The sequence below is a fragment of the Cygnus olor genome, chromosome 2 (genome assembly GCF_009769625.2).
Source record: "Cygnus olor isolate bCygOlo1 chromosome 2, bCygOlo1.pri.v2, whole genome shotgun sequence".
NCBI lineage: Eukaryota > Metazoa > Chordata > Aves > Anseriformes > Anatidae > Cygnus > Cygnus olor.
In genome coordinates, this window is record NC_049170.1 from 53638204 (window position 1) to 53655243 (window position 17040).

Here is a 17040-nt window from a genome sequence, read left to right on the forward strand (position 1 = left end):
ATAATTTATAGGGGAGTATTTATTCCATCTGATGATGTAGAGAAACTTTTGGAGATTTTATGCTACTGTAAGTAGTGTTTAAGCATCATCATCTATGGCTATATTTCAGAAGCATAACCTTGTATGTATGCAACACATAATAGCTGTAAAGCACAAACTGTGAACACACCATTGCCAGCAAAACCAGAGGATGTTTGCTGAGTTCTGATGCTGTTAATACAAGCAGTAAGCTGATGGCATAAATAAATAAGACCATCACTAGATGAGGAAAGAGGAAGTTATCTGCATAGTAGGCTAACTGTATGAGGAAATGTTTATTTGAAGTTCAAAATATGTTTCAAGTTTTCAGAAAAATCTTGGAACAAAAGCCTCCAATCTGTCATCACTTTGTTTATCTCTAGAAATCTAGGATGCTGCTCTAAGGTGGAGGGGTGCTGTTTGAGCTGCTGTGCTATACCATAATATCTCTGCTTCCTTCTGTAGGTAAAAAACAAAGCCCTTTGGCCCCCATATATTTGTTGTTGAGAAGAAAGTGGTAACCTAAATGTAGAACAAATGAAGTGTGCTACCACTAAGAGATTTCCAAAAGGGCATTTACACTAGTGACTGTAAAAGCTGCATGTGGCAGACTGAAAAAAAAGCACACAAATCTCCTTGTTTTATGCTGTTACAGCTTTGACAAGTCCTCTCTTGGGGTGGTTGCTCCTAAGATGCATTAATTCTAGCACTTAAGTGCCCATGTTCAGTGAAATAGAGGCATGAACTGACCTTTCCAGAAGGAAAAGGTTAGTGTTGAAAAACACTGATTTCAGCAATCCATCTTCTCAAGGTAACCCAGGAGTTTATAGTTTGCTTAAATATACACTGATGTCGCTGTTCCCTTGAAAAATAGCTCTCTAAAGTGATCTATGTAGCTGAATCAATATTCCTACTCATAAACTTTGAATTTTAATTGCCCACTATCTCATTATGTCTGTGTCACCTGCTAGCATGGAGCAGATGTCGAGATGCATCTACATCTCAGATGCTGCTGAGATGGCAGCCAGCGAGCTGTTCTTATAAATCTTCCTGGTAGTTCTTGCCTACAGTCGTTTTGGGAGGGGTCTGACAACACTGCCACACATCAGAAGATGACTATCATAAATGGGATAGCACTAACATCTTTATCCACTTTGCATCAGTTGTTTCAATTACTTCAGTTACATAACAGTAATATTTATCAGACAACTGTGTCACATGAAGACCTATAATTGGGGGCTGAGTAGAAAATCTGAACAAAGAGGTTGGAATCAGTATTGGGACCAATTTTTAATGGAGAGTTTATTGAGTAGAAAAGTCTCACCAGAGAACTAGTGGAAACCTCATCACTTCAGTTACCTGAAGTGACTAGGTGGGACTCCTGAGAAACGTTGTAAGGGATGATTTCCTACTGACAACTCAGAAGCAATATCTTGTCTAACAGCTCTTGTCTCTGCTTGATACCCTCTGAATCTGTGTTTTTCCAGAAGGCTTGACAGACGCATCTAAGATAGCTAGACTAGTAGACTTTGTGAGACCGGAAAGAGGCCCCACGGCTTTGATGCTGTGAAGTGACAAATATTTTATGTCTACTAAAAGACTCAGAAGTGCCCCTCATGTCTCCTCTATGACTAAGCATGAAGCTAGACCTGGGTTTGTAGGGCTCCTTCTGCCGTTCTTCCAGGTGGCCCAGACAACCCCTTTCCAAATGCACGTATAATGTGGTATGGATGAAGTATGGACCACTAGACTAGTTCCAAAAAATCAGCTGATATTCCAATACATTAATCACTTAGTGTGTGCTCTGTGCCCACAAAGGTCACTGCACCATCCATTGCTTTTCCTTGTCTTGCTTGAAAAGACAGGGGCTAATGATGCTTCCAACCACTTCCATTAGGAGATTATTCTGCAGTTTAACAGAGTGCCAGGACATCCCTCCTGATACCTTCTGACTTACATTTTTTCTTTGCTAAGCTTTGTCCCATTAATTTTACTCACAAAAATAAAAATTATTCTACAGCTCTGTGTTTTTACATGCTCTGAGTATTTTGAGGCTATTCTTGTAGTCTCCAAGTAGGCATTACTGGGAAATGTATTTTCTTCCTCCTTGCAAACTATGCGCTACATTTAATTGTAAGCTTGTGATTAGCATGAAGATAATAAAAAGACATTTAAATTAGAACTGATTGGAAAATATAGCTATGGGACAGGAAACCAACAGGAATGTTGCTGGGCCTAATCCAGTAAAGCTTTTAGGCTTTTTTTTTTTTTTAAGTTTTCAGTGAGATACTGCTGGCATTAGTGGGAAGCTAGGAAACTGCAAAAGAGTTAAAAGCCTACATCAGGAGATGGTATCCCAGATGCCTTATTGGACGCAAGCCTTTGCATTTCCATACACCGAAAGCCTTTTTTTCTGGAAGTATGTCAGAGCAGGAAGCCCTTGCCATGGCATAGGTGAGGATGGCCGTTTGCTGCCTTCCTCCAGGGCTGTGGGGGGCTCACAGCTCCCTGCAAGGCCATCACAGGGTGCTGGCTGGTGCTGTACATTTCCTCATCCATAGGTCGATGACTGCATAAAAAGTTTCAGAAAGCTCTGGTGACTGACTGAGGAGGGAGAAGGCAGAAGGGTGCTTGATCTGCCCAGGCCCACAGCAGTCCAGGAAAACAGTATGGGCCCAGAAATGGCTTTCAACGATAAGGAACACTAATTTGCCCACTGTTTCATTTCTTCCATGTGCTGTAGTGGTGTGACAGTAGAGATGTCTGTGCCACGGCTTCTGTTAAAAGACTTTATTATGCACCTAGGGAGTTGAGAAGGTCTGTGGATATAAATCTCCTTTTTGAAGCTGCTGGAAGGCAAATTGCCAGTTTGAACAGAAACCAAGTGGCAACTTGGCTTGCAAACCAGGAGGCGTACAGCTTGCACAAGGTGCCAAGAAAGTATTTTAAAAGAAGCAAGTGATTGTGGCAGAGTTGGATGCATGGCAGGCTTGGTGGATCTGCAACAGTTTTCTGAACAATACGGTGGTGTAAAGCACATCTTAAGGGTTATAGACATATTATCCAAGCCTGTCTGAGCAATTAGTCTAAAAGGTACAAAGGGTTCTGAAATAACCAGGGCCTTCAAAGCAGTATTTAGCAGGGGGTGCATGCCACAGAAATTAGACTGATTAGGGAGAAGAATTTTTAAAACAGCCTTCAAACAGGCTGGTAATGTAGTATTTTGTTCACCACTGTGTTATTCATAATGCGAATGCCCATATCCAGTATCCAGATGGCCGATGCTCCCACGTGGCTACTCCAGCATAGCCAAGATCCAACACTCCTTGTTCTATCTACAAAACATCTCCTAACTATCGCAATGATATAGAGAAGACTACCCTATGTGACCATTTCTGCATCCTCAAGAACAGTTTGTACTGGTTATTTGCAAACCTCTGATCTATACAAAGTTTGGCCAGTGAGTCTCGTGTTGCCCTTTCTGCAGCCTCTCCACATCCCAGGGTCCCTCTCTGTGAAATGGGAAAGATGACCCTAACCTCTGCCATCAATGGCCTGGGGAGTTTGGGGTGAAAAACAGGAAGGAAGTGGGAGCTTTATTTGCCTGAGGAGAGTATGAAGGTCGACTCCAGCTCAGAGAAAAAGCAACTGAGTGAGGTTTGGTAAGAAAACCCTTTGGAGCTCATAACCACCAGCTCCCCACTTCTTGCTCAGCAAGTTGAGTTCTGGGGCTTGGAGTTTCTCTGCATGGTGGTCCATATCCTTCTCTCTTTCTGTCAGCTGCTCTTGTTAGAGACAGAGATTGGAGTGAGAGCCCCGGGGCTGGTCCATTACAGCTTGTGTGTCCTTCTTATGCCTTATGGACAAAAGGCAGCGAGGAAAGCCCTGAGCTGACTACTGCCCACAGCCCCCACATGCCTAGGATTGATGTGATGAGCTCCTGTGGGTGCCCCAGCCTTCAGTGAAGTGTTGTCCTGATGCAGCTGATAATGCCCTTCCTGGCTTTCCTTACTCCCAGGAAGCTATCTTGTTTTTCTCAGGCACTTTGCACTTCCCCTATACCCATGCAACATCCCTCATCTCTTACTGCCCTTATGTGTCTATGGTGCCAGTCACTGCCATGAACCTGATTTCAGTATTATCCATGCCTATTCACCCATCCATCCAAGTCAAAGCTGGAATATCCCCAGCCACCTCCTTGCAGTGTTGAGGATTGCAGCAACATCTCCATAGCACGAAGCATCTGAATTCAATGCAGGGCACTGTTTGGGGTTTGCTTTCTGCTCAGGAAGCAGCCCTCATGAGACAGGATGTGGCCCTGTAGCACTCATAGGCTGTTTGCGGACAGGGCTATGGTCTCGCCAGTTCTGCAATGTGCCATAAAATCAAGGACTGTATAAGGGACACTTGAAAGCAACAGCTTCAACCACATGCACACGCAGCGCCTTTCCTCTGCGGCACAAATACTGTATCACCACCTGCTTATGCTGACAGTCTTAGGGTGCTTCATGTATTTTGGGTACCACTTCACTGTTTAACAGGAATGCTGCTGTAACTACTGGAGACCAGCCTCAGGGAGATTTATCTCTTCAACCATCCTCTGTACTTCTTTGCAGGCCAAGCTGTGTTTTTAAAAATTGATGATGTTTCAAAGATTGCTCTTTAAAATAGATTTAATTATTTTCCTATGTTATTTTTTAAAGATGACTTCTTTTGAAAACCCCTGTCAGTTCCGCATTTTCACAAAAATAAAATTTTCATAAGAAATGTTCATTTCAATGAGCCTGGTCAGGTGATTCAAGCTTGCCATCAAAAGCAGTGATTTTAAGGTGAGCCAAAGAAACTTGGAGAAAATCAACATGTGGAAATTAGAAACAGTAAATAATCATAGAATATACGAGTTGGAAGGGACCCACAAGGGTCATCAAGTCCAACTCCTGGGTCCCCAAAGGACCATCCAAAAAATCAAACCATATTTCTGAGAGTGTTGTCAAAATGATTCTTGAACTCTGACAGGCTTCGTACCATGACCACTTCCCTGGGGAGCCTGTCCCAGTGCCCGACCACCTCTAGGTGCAGAACCTTTCCCTAACACCCAGCCTGACCCTCCCCTGTCCCAGCTCCATGCCATTCCCTCGGGTCCTGTCACTGTCCCCAGAGAGCAGAGCTCAGCTCCTGCCCCTCCGCTCCCCTCGTGAGGGAGCTGCAGGCTGCCATGAGGCCTCCCCTCAGCCTGCTCTTCTCTGGGCTGAACAAACCAAGGGACCTCAGCTGCTCCTCATACGTCTTGCCCTCTCGACCCTGTGCTCAGGTGGCCAAGAAGGCCAACAGCATCCTGGCTTGTATAAGAAACAGCGTGGCCAGCAGGTCTAGGGAAGTGATTGTCCCCATGTAATCGGCTCTGGTGAGGCCGCACCTCGAGTACTGTGTTCAGTTTTGGGCCCCTCGCTACAAGAAGGACATCGAGGTGCTCGAGCGAGTCCAGAGAAGGGCAACGAAGCTGGTGAGGGGTCTGGAGAACAAGTCTTATGAGGAGCGGCTGAGGGAGCTAGGATTGTTCAGCCTGGAGAAGAGGAGGCTCAGGGGCAACCTTATCACTCTCTACAGGTACCTTAAAGGAGGCTGTAGCGAGGTGGGGGTTGGTCTATTCTCCCACGTGCCTGGTGACAGGACAAGGGGGAATGGGCTAAAGTTGTGCCAGGGGAGGTTTAGGTTGGATATTAGGAGGAACTTCTTTACTGAAAGGGTTGTTAGGCATTGGAATGGGCTGCCTAGGGAAGTGGTTGAGTCGCCATCCCTGGAGGTCTTTAAAAGACGTTTAGATGTAGAGCTTAGTGATATGGTTTAGTGGGGGACTTGTTAGTGTTAGGTCAGAGGTTGAACTAGGTGATCTTGGAGGTCTCTTCCAACCTAGATGATTCTGTGATTCTGTGATCTTCATAGCCCTCCTTTGGACACTTTTTAACAGCTATAAATCTTATACTGTGGTGCCCAGAACTGCACACAGTACTCGAGGTGAGGCCGCACAGCGCAGAGCAGTGCGGGACAATCCCTTCCCTAGACCGACTAGCAATGCCATGCTTGATGCACCCCAGGATATGATTGGCCCTCCTGACTGCCAGGGCACACTGCTGGCTCATATTCAACTTGCTGTAAACCACAACCCCAAGATCCCTTTCTGCAGTGCTGCTCTTCAGCCTCTTGTCCCCCAGTCTATACGTAAAACCTGGGTTGCCCCTTCCCAGGTGCAGAATACGGCACTTGCTCTTATTGAACTTCATATTGTTGGTGATTGTCCAGCTCTATAATTTGTCCAGATCTCTCTGCAAGGCCTCACCACCCTTGACAGAGTCAATAGCTCCATCCAATATGGTATCATCTGCAAACTTGCTGAAAGTCCTTCATCCAAATCGTTTATGAAAACATTGAAGAGGACTGGTCCTAAAATGGAGACCCGAGGAACCCCACTAGTGACAGGTCACCAGCTGTAACCCCGTTTACAAGAACCCTCTGGGCCTGACCTGTCAGCCAATTGTTCACCCATCTTATTATGCTTTTATCTAACTGTATTCTGGTCATTTTGTCCAGAAAGATACTGTGAGAGACAGTATTAAAATATCACAGAATCGTCTAGGTTGGAAGAGACCTCTAAGATCACCCAGTCAAACCTCTGACCTAACACTAACAAGTCCTCCACTAAACCATATCACTAAGCTCAACATCCAAACGTCTCTTAAAGACCTCCAGGGATGGTGACTCAACCACTTCCCTAGGCAGCCCATTCCAATGCCTAACAACCCTTTCAGTAAAGAAGTTCCTCCTAATATCCAACCTAAACCTCCCCTGGCACAACTTTAGCCCATTCCCCCTTGTCCTGTCACCAGGCACGTGGGAGAATAGACCAACCCCCACCTCGCTACAGCCTCCTTTAAGGTACCTGTAGAGAGTGATAAGGTTGCCCCTGAGCCTCCTCTTCTCCAGGCTGAACAATCCCAGCTCCCTCAGCCGCTCCTCATAAGACTTGTTCTCCAGACCCCACACCAGCTTCGTCGCCCTTCTCTGGACTCTCTCAAGCACCTCGATGTCCTTCTTGTAGCGAGGGGCCCAAAACTGAACACAGTACTCGAGGTGCGGCCTCACCAGAGCCGATTACAGGGGGACAATCACTTCCCTAGACCTGCTGGCCACGCTGTTTCTTATACAAGCCAGGATGCTGTTGGCCTTCTTGGCCACCTGAGCACACTGCTGGCTCTCATTCAGCTGACTATCAACCAGTACTCCCAGGTCCTTCTCTGCCAAGCAGCTTTCCAACCACTCATCTCCCAGCCCATAGCGCTGCTTGGGGTTGTTACGCCCCAGGTGCAGGACCCGGCACTTGGCCTTGTTGAACTTCATACAGTTGACCTCAGCCCATCGCTCCAGCCTATCCAGATCCTCCTGCAGAGCCTTCCTTCCCTCGGGCAGATCGACACACGCACCTAACTCGGTGTCATCTGCAAACTTACTGAGGGTGCACTCAATCCCTTCATCCAGATCATCGATAAAGATATTGAAGAGGACTGGCCCCAGTACTGAGCCCTGGGGGACTCCACTAGTGACCGGCCTCCAACTGGATTTGACTCCATTCACCACAACTCTTTGGGCCCAGCTACCCAGCCAGTTTCTAACCCAACAAAGCGTACGCCAGTCCAAGCCACGAGCAGCCAGTTTCTTGAGGAGAATGTTGTGGGAAACGGTGTCAAAAGCCTTACTGAAGTCAAGGTAGACCACATCCACAGCCTTTCCGACATCCACTAAGTGTGTCACTTTGTCATAGAAGGAGATCAGGTTCGTCAAGCAGGACCTGCCCTTCATAAACCCATGCTGACTAGGCCTGATTGCCTGGTTGCCCTGAAAGAGCCGGGTGATGACACTCAAGATAATCTGCTCCATGAGCTTCCCTGGCACTGAGGTCAAACTGACAGGCCTATAGTTCCCCGGGTCTACCCTCCGACCCTTCTTGTAGATGGGCGTCACATTTGCTAGCCGCCAGTTGACTGGGACCTCCCCTGATAGCCAGGACTGCCGATAAATGATGGAAAGCGGCTTGGCCAGCTCCTCCGCCAGTTCTCTCAGTACCCTCGGGTGGATCCCATCCGGCCCCATCAACTTGCATACATCCAAGTGCTGTAGCAGGTCGCCAACCATTTCCTCACGGATAGTGAGGGCCACATCCTGCTCCCCATCCCCTTCCACCAGCTCAGGGTACTGTGTATCCAGAGAACAACTGGTTTTGCCGCTAAAGACTGAGGCAAAGAAGGCATTAAGCACCTCAGCTTTTTCCTCATCCCTTGTAACTAAGTTTCCCCCCACATCCAGTAAAGGATGGAGATTCTCCTTAGTCCTCCTTTTGGTGTTGATGTATTTGTAAAAACATTTTTTGTTATCTTTAACAGCAGTAGCCAGATTTAGCTCCAGATGAGCTTTGGCCCTTTTAATTTTGTCCCTGCACAGCCTCGCAACAGCCTTATAGTCCTCGTGAGTGGCCCGCCCTCTTTTCCAAAGATTATAAACCCTCCTTTTTCTCCTAAGCTCGAACCACAACTCTCTGTTCAGCCAGGCCTGTCTTCTTCCGCGCCGGCTCGTCTTTGGGCACGTGGGAACAGACCGCTCCTGAGCCATTAAGATTTCCTTCTTGAAGAGTGCCCAGCCTTCCTGGACTCCTCTGCCCTTCAGAACCACCTCCCAAGGGACTCTGCCAACCAGTGTCCTGAACAGCTCAAAGTCTGCCCTCCGGAAGTCCAAGACAGCGGTTTTACTGGTCCCCTTCCTGGCTTCGCCAAGAATAGAGAATTCTACCATTTTGTGGTCACTCTGCCCAAGACAGCGCCCGACCACCACATCTCCCACCAGTCCGTCACTGTTTGTGAACAGAAGGTCTAGCGGGGCACCTCCCCTGGTAGGCTCTCTAACCAGCTGCGTCAGGAAGCTATCTTCCACGCTCTCCGGAAACCTCCTAGACTGCTTTATTTGGGCTGCGTTGTGCTTCCAGGATATGTCTGGGAAGTTGAAGTCCCCCACGAGAACAAGCGCTGACGATTTCACAGTTTCTGCCAGCTGCCTGTAGAACTCCTCAACTGAAATCCAGAAAATAAGAAAAACACAAAAGTATTTCTTCTTCTTCTTCTTCTTTTTTTTCTTTATAAACAGATAAATTGTGTTTAAGAAAGCCATACTTTTTTTTTTTAATGAAGAGTATCTTGTATGCCCAACTAAAATCATATTTTATTATGAAATTGTTATGTGCTGTCCTGACTAAGACCTTGTGTTTTTCCAGGATGTCTCTATCAAACAAGCACAGCTGTAGCTGTGAGGGACCCAAGGGCACCACCAACCCAGCCCCTGACAGTCCGTGGAGGTGTCTGATGCCCTGCAGCTGCCCCCATTCCCTGGCTGGGGTGGTGGGACAGGCTCTGCTGAGTGCTATGGGGAGACCCCTCTCTTTCCAGAGCTCCTGGCCCTTGCTCTGCCCTGAAAATTACCACTTTTTCATTTGATTAACCTGCAAAAGGTGTGTAATAGGATGCAAAATTAAGGTGAAGAGCTGTAGAGAGCCAATGAGATATGTTCTTGGGGCTGTCCTGCCTCCCCTGTGGATCTCTTCTTTTCACTGCAGTGATTGATTACTTTGTTCTCATCTTGCACTTTCTCCCAAACCCAGTTTGCCTGGGTACTGGAAGGGGTACACCCTCACTGCTTGCACTTCTTCCCTTCTGTCTTTACATGCCGTTAAGCATAATTCCACTTTCCACTGTCACTAGAGCAATGACTCTAATCCCACCTGCAGTTTAAAACTCTTTAGTTTCTATCTTGCTGCTATTACAGATTCCTGGAAATGCAAACTTACTAGGAATTTGTGGTAAATGATAAAGGAAAAGGTGCCTGATTTGCCACAATTTGTCTCTTTCAATGGACATACAATTTTTACTTAGAAACCTCAGGAAAATTCTGGTATGGCACTTCAGGAGATGCAACAAGAACTGAATTATGTCTATTTTGGGAGCCTCCAGCCTTTGCCAGCCCAGGCACCAATACCCAGGAAATAACATGCTGCTGCAGTGGACATTGTTCTTTGCTCTCCTTTGCTGTCTCTGGTTTAACATTTTAATTCCTATTCCTGTTACCAAAATGACGTCAGGACTTCTTCACCCAAGCCAACATTTCTCACCACATGAACTATAGTGAAAGGATTACTGTGCCAAATGCTGGCAGTGTCCCAGGGTTTTTGCTGTGTCAGGATATCAGCCCACTCCTCCTTGAAAAGACCTAAAAATAAATATATTTCCTTGTTACCAGCTTAGTTCTATGGTAGTTGGCAGCACGGACTGAAATGATCTTTTCAGACCTTCCAAGTCCTTTAACATTTTTGTAGGTTTTTTTTTTTTTTTTTTTTCCATCGGGTATTGCAAGATGCATTTTCCTTTGCTTTGATTCTTGTGCTTGAGACCTGTTTCTGTAAACTATGATTGTATATGATGCATCTTTCATCTTTTTGGTTTCCTTGGCCTTGTCCACTTGTCAGCTCATGCGTTACTGGGAGCAGTAAGAATATCCTGTCCTCTTTGACTCCTGTCTATTGGGGTAGTTATTTGTGAGCCTTCTGGTCTCATTCTGAATTCTAGTGTCATTTCAGTCTGGTATTGAAGAAGCAAATACTTTCATTTGTGTCATTGGATAAACTTCAATAATACTTTATTGTCAGAAGAAGTTAAATGCAAATGTTCAAAATATAAAAACAAAACAAAACCACATATTTTAGGTTATTAGCAGAATCAAAAATAATATAACAAATAGGCACCCTGTGTAGGGCTTTTGCATTAATGGGATTTATCACAGTTATGATTGATTTCAAATGGCCAAATACAGAGAATGGAAAACCTACACAATGACTCAAGTTCTCATGAGACACCACCTGGAGTCCTGTGTTAAGCTCTGGGGCTCCCAGCACAAGGACATGGACCTGTTAGAACAAGTCCAGAGGAGGGTCACGAGGACAATCAGAGGGCTGGAGCACTTCTCCTACCGACTGAGAGATCTGGGCTTGTTCAGACCAGAGAAGAGAAGGCTGCGGGGAGACCTTATAGTGGCCTTCCTGTACCTAAAGGGGGCCTACAGGAAAGCTGGGGAGGGACTCTTTGTTAGGAAGGGTAGTGATAGGACAAGGCAGAATGGCTTTAAACTGAAAGAAGGTAGATCTAGATTAGATATAAGAAAGAAAGTCTTTACTCAGAGCGTGGTGAGGCACTGGAGCAGGTTGCCTAGAGCAGGTGTGGATGCCCCATCCCTGGAGGTGCTCAAGGCCAGGCTGGATGGGGCTTTGGGCAGCCTGGTCTGGTGGGAGGTGTCCTGCCCATGGCAGGGGGGATGGAACTGGATGGTCTTTAAGGGCCCTTCCATCCCAAACCATTCTGAGACATGATGATAAGTTACTTGGAAGTATGTCTTTGTGATGCCTTGCATATTTTTTTAGCGAGTAATTTTTATGGAAAACATGTTATTTCTACTTATGTAAGTATCTTCCCAGCAGAGATTTGCTTTAATGGCAATAACAACTTCTTTATATTCAGGTCTCCAGAACTCTTAAGGGTATTATTTTCCCACAAGACCAATGAGTTGCATTGCCTACTATGACATATCTGAAAATGATACCATTCCCAAAGAGCATGTGTGAAGCCCTTCTCTTAAAAGAAATAATCCTTTAAGACTACTTGAAGTTACAATCTTTTGTAAAAAAAATCTTTACAAAAATTGTTCTAGTGATTTTTGTTGTACAATTTTGAGAATTTTTCAGTTGGTTTTCATTTACTTTTGTCCTACAATTTTGGATAAACTGGTGACATTTCTCCTGGACTGTCCAATACATTAGAGACCATTGCAACCAGCCTTTTTATTATAACTTAGAATGTGAGCATCAGGAGCTCAGAAACTCAAAAACTGTATTTCTGTCAGCTTTTCTAATTAATTACATAATAGACAGATTGAATGAGTAAAGTGTTCAAAGTGGCTGCTCTGTGTCATTCTGATATTTCTTTTAGAAACTGCAGGAGAAAAGTTATGTAACTACAAAAAAAAAAAAAAAGGCAGGAAAACCACTTAAGGAACTAAAATTCTGATTTATAAAGTGCTTCACCAGAAGCAATAGTGACTCATACTTTCATTTATTTTACAGGAGATAAATCTGAGGTTGTTTGGCTCAGGCACAACTCTTCCCAGGGAAAAAAAAAGGCCAAAAGCCAATTCACAGAAAGACGAGTCGAATACTAAAACTCCAGATGACAATCTGACAGCCACTTGGCATCTGCTCTCAGATGGCAGCCAGCTGGCTTCTCACAACAGTATATACACCAGAAACATTGTTAGGAAGAGCTTGCTGAGAAAGTCAATGCTGTATATGCATAGATGCAACACCTCCTCCACAAAGCCCAATGGGTTGGTGCTTCACAGCAGCACAGCTCTAGCATTTGCGTCTTTCCTCACAACACATGCATCCCCCGATATCTATAAGGAATTAACAGATTAGTGATAAATGCTAATCAGTAATAACCACCTGTTTTCCCAGGCTCTATCTTGCTAATATACAACAGGATATGTGTTTACTCAAGGCACAGTCAACTATATGACTTCAAGGCCATCAAGGCTGTTGGACAAAGGCTTCAGACAGTCAGCTTTGGAAGTAGAATTGCTTTTGTTTGCACAGTGCCTTGCATGAGATGAACTCTCCTACCCTTGTGGTTTGTAATACCAGTACAGTTATTGCTAGACTTTCTGATGGGAGAAGGCCAAAGCTTCTATCCCTGTCCTGCGCTGGAGACAGGTTGAAAGCCAATTGGCACATGAAGCTGTCACACTCTGTTCTGTGATGTGGACATTTCGCAGTCCTGTTCTCAGGTCCCAGTGACAATTGTGCTGAAAATGGGCTAGTGACAGCGATGTGTACTTCAGTTTGCATGGAAGATGTTGTTTTTGCTAGGCACAAAAATGAGAGCAGGGAGAAATATCCGCATCTACAAACAAAGACTATTGCATAAAGCTGCATCTGAGAGGCCTAACAGGATCTTCTGTCATTAGCTGCTGAATGTGTATTAACTTCAGGTCTTTTTTTCTACATCTGCACCAGCTCTTTCAAGTGCTCTTGTTTTTGGCTCTGTGAATCCCTGTTCCACCTCTGTTTACTGGTAGCTGTCATAGCCACACAGCCCATCATCTGAAGTATTTGTATGATCACAAATTCGCTGCAGAACACTGAGAGCTTACCACTTCTGGCAATTAACTCGAGATAAATAAAAGCGGTAAGAGGAGGTTAAGTTACCCACCTGCAGAAGATGGCTTAGTGCTGAGTGCTCTCAACAGATAAGTGCATCTGAGGAAGGGCTTATTGCAATGCATTCCTTACAGTCTTTTTGTTGATGCACAAAAGATTGAGGAAATGGGAAGAAAAGGAAAATGCCTCTATCTTTTGGGTTACAGTCACAGGGAATTACACAGGAATTGGGTTGTAGAAGAACACTGGTTGTCTCAGAATCTGCAGCAAAAGAGTGCACTAAGAACAGGGAACAGAGAGCTGATGCCATGAATAGAAATCTTGGTCCTGCCATGGCCCAGGCTGCGTGACAGTGTACATGATACATTGCCCATTTAGGTTATTTATACGATGCTATATATTCCACCAGTATTGTAGGAAGATGAGCTCTGTTTACTGAGAGTCTTGTGTTGCAAGTGAAACAGAAACAACACAGTGATTAATTGCAAGGTGAAAATATAGGAAAGGGCAGCACTAAATTAGATGAGAAACAAAGCTCAGGTGAAGAAGAAAATGCTGATCAGGGCCAGGAAAATGGCATGAGGGAAGGCAGAGGATTGCCAGGTGGACACAAAGTACTGCAAAGCAAGGAAGGCAAGGGTGAGGCCTGAGAGTAGGAAGGAAGGAAAAGTGAGATTAGACAGAGCTGTGTGTCTCTGGGAAGTGAAGTCACAAAGACTGTGAACTTGGAAGAAAACAGGAAACTGGGTTATAGGGATGGTGGACTGAAATATATGTGTATATGGTGAAGCAGAAAAGTTGACTTAGGATACAGTATTTTCAGAAGGCATGGGCAAACAAATAAAGACAAATGTAGTCTGAGTAGATTCAGTAAGTGCAGAAAATTCCTGGTTGTGAGCCTTCACCCTGCCTGGTGAGGGGTCTGCCTGTAGACCTATACAAGCTTTTGGCACTCTTGAAAGTGAGTGTAAAAATACCTGCTCAGAACTGGATCTAATGGTAGTAGAGCTAGGTTTAAACCACTGGACACAATAATTCCCCGAGGAATAGTATCACAGTTGTGCAGCTTCCCATCTGCATATATCCAGTTAAATGCCTCTCTTGGGAAAAGAAAATGCATGTCATATGTTATATAGGGGACAGCAGGGAGGCTAGATGCTGCAATGAGCTGCAGTTACTGCAGTCCTGCATTTTATCTTTCCCATGGTATATTGCAGTGATTCTTTTTTCCAGAGAGAAAAGCATAAAAAGGCCAATGAAGAACTCCTGTTTTGTTACAGTTGCAGATCCTTCGCCTATTCCAATGCTGTCCCTTTGGGAGGCAGAATGGAGAAGTACTGCAAGGATATTGACTTGGGAACATCTGAGGAACAATATAAATGGTTGTGACACTGCTGAAGCACAGCACAGAGTCTGCTCTGCGCAGGTCCAGAGAATGCTGTACTATGGACTTGGCGTCAGCTGAAGGGCACAGCATGTTCGAAGGCCTCATTTACTGCACAGTTCAGGTTGGAAGAAACCAGGAAGGAAATTGTTACGCGAGCATTCCTTCTCTGTATTGTTTGCAGGATACACGGGGAGATTTTTGGCTTAATGTTTTGGTAGTTCAAAAGACAGAGCCAGCACAGTTGAGAAGGAGGGTTGGCAGCACAAAATTTGGCCACAGCAAAAACTGATTTTCAGGCTGGCTGCCACATTGATTGCGTCTTTGCTCGGCCCTTCAGTGGCAGCTCTGATAGACTTGCACATCAAACCACACATCTCTCATAGCCCAGCTTAACGTTGTGGCTGTGCTGCTGGCTGACTACTCAGACTTGCATGCTGGAGTTTCCTGGAAAGGGACAGCCCCAAAATGTTTTTTGTTTTTTTTTTTGTTTTTTTTTTTTTATGGATGGACTTGTATAGTGGCAATGGAAATACTTACAAAGCCTGGGCCTGATTAAATGCTGTATTATAAGGAGTAGAGTTATTCTAGTAAACCATATGATGGTACCATTGTCTTACAATATACTTTGACAGAAAGTTCAGAATGTTTTTTGGACCAGGATTAACGCAAGGAGGGCCAACATTGCTCAAATGATATTAGATTTGGAGCTTCAAAAATCAGGATAAACTATTCCTCCAGTGTCCTAATCCTATTTGCATCATTAAGGGCCTACTGCGTTGAAGGAAAATGCATTTCAGAGGACAACATTCTTCAAACAGAAAGAAGTGGCTTTAGCCTTTTGTGTGTGAGAAAAAGGCAAAGAAAAAGATTATGGAAGCCAAATTATGACACATTCATTTTGAATCATTTAAAGAGCTTGAGGCATGGACTGTATTTTTCAGCATTTTAAAAATTTATTTTTGTGTGCTACAATAGAACTAGAAAGCAGCTGGTATAATTGATGCTGGTTTTTCTGTACAAGGATGGTTTACTAATTACTGTTAGCAGCTCTGTGTTAATGGGTAGGGGTTTTCAGGATCCCAGAAAAAGTATCTTGTTTTGATCCTTACAGTTATAAGCCCAAGTTGTAAACTTAACACTAAGTATTCCTAAGAAATGTGGATCATTATATTAAATAACAGCCAGGGGCCATAACAGTTTTGAGCCTCAATTCTTTTAGCCAAACACAATTTTTTAGCTATATTTTAAAAGCAGAGTCATCAGCAGATGTTCTCATTACTTCTGTAACATATTGGTTGCATTAACTACTGAGCTGAAGTCATGTATCTCGAATACCTTGGTGAATAAACATTCTCTAATTCAGCTTTTTTTCATTCTCTAATTCAGCTACGTCTTTTTTTTACTGTGACTTCATTGTCACAACTTACCACTTCTGGATGCATCTCTGGGAAATAAGTTTTAATCTCTGTGGTATATACCAGGATTGACCTGATTCTTCTTCTTGAAACACTCTGCTTTTAGCTTTTTTATTTTTTCTATGAGAAATCTTACACTTGCTATAAGGCGATGAAAGCTATATGTTGAAGGAGATGGCGTTTGCCCTGAACGTTGCACATATGATTGCCTAGTTGCTTGGAACTAAATTCAATAATCATAATTCTCTTCTTCCGTTTTTTAACCCTAATTCACAGAGCAGTGAAAAAACAAACTGAATGCAGGTCTGCAGAGGTTCTAAGTTACTCTTCTGAGTGCTGCACACACCCGTTCTTCCCCACCTAATGAGACTTGGAGAGGTAGACAACAGAGGGAAGTTGGAATGCCAGCAGGAAAGAACTGCAAATGGCTTTTGCTATGGGAATGGTCATTTGTTAATCCCCCTACTGTCATGGGCACTGACCATCTAGTCTTGCTGAAGACTTGCTCCACAGACCATGTGCTTGCTCTGAGCTTGCTCTGTTCTTGAGGAGTGAGAAAGGACCTGATATCTTTTTTCTTGGCCCAATAAAACAAAGACTATGCAAGAACTTTTGTATTTTCCAGTTTGGCTTCTGTTTTGTGTTCTTCAGGGCGGCAGATGCATACAGTCTGACAGGAGGCATAAAGCTCAGTGAACATTTTTCAGTTCAAAAGCTTCACCCCCTTTAAGCAAAATACTTCAAAAAGAGGAAAGAAAAAGAAAGTGCCTTCTGCAGCAAGCTTAGCAAATATTTTTGCTACTTAGGGCACTTTCTTTCCTGCACATCAAAGGAAAATACCACTCTTCATTAACGGTATGAATTAACTTATCATGGGATCTAATTGATATTTTGATTCAAGCAAATATCACTCTTACTTT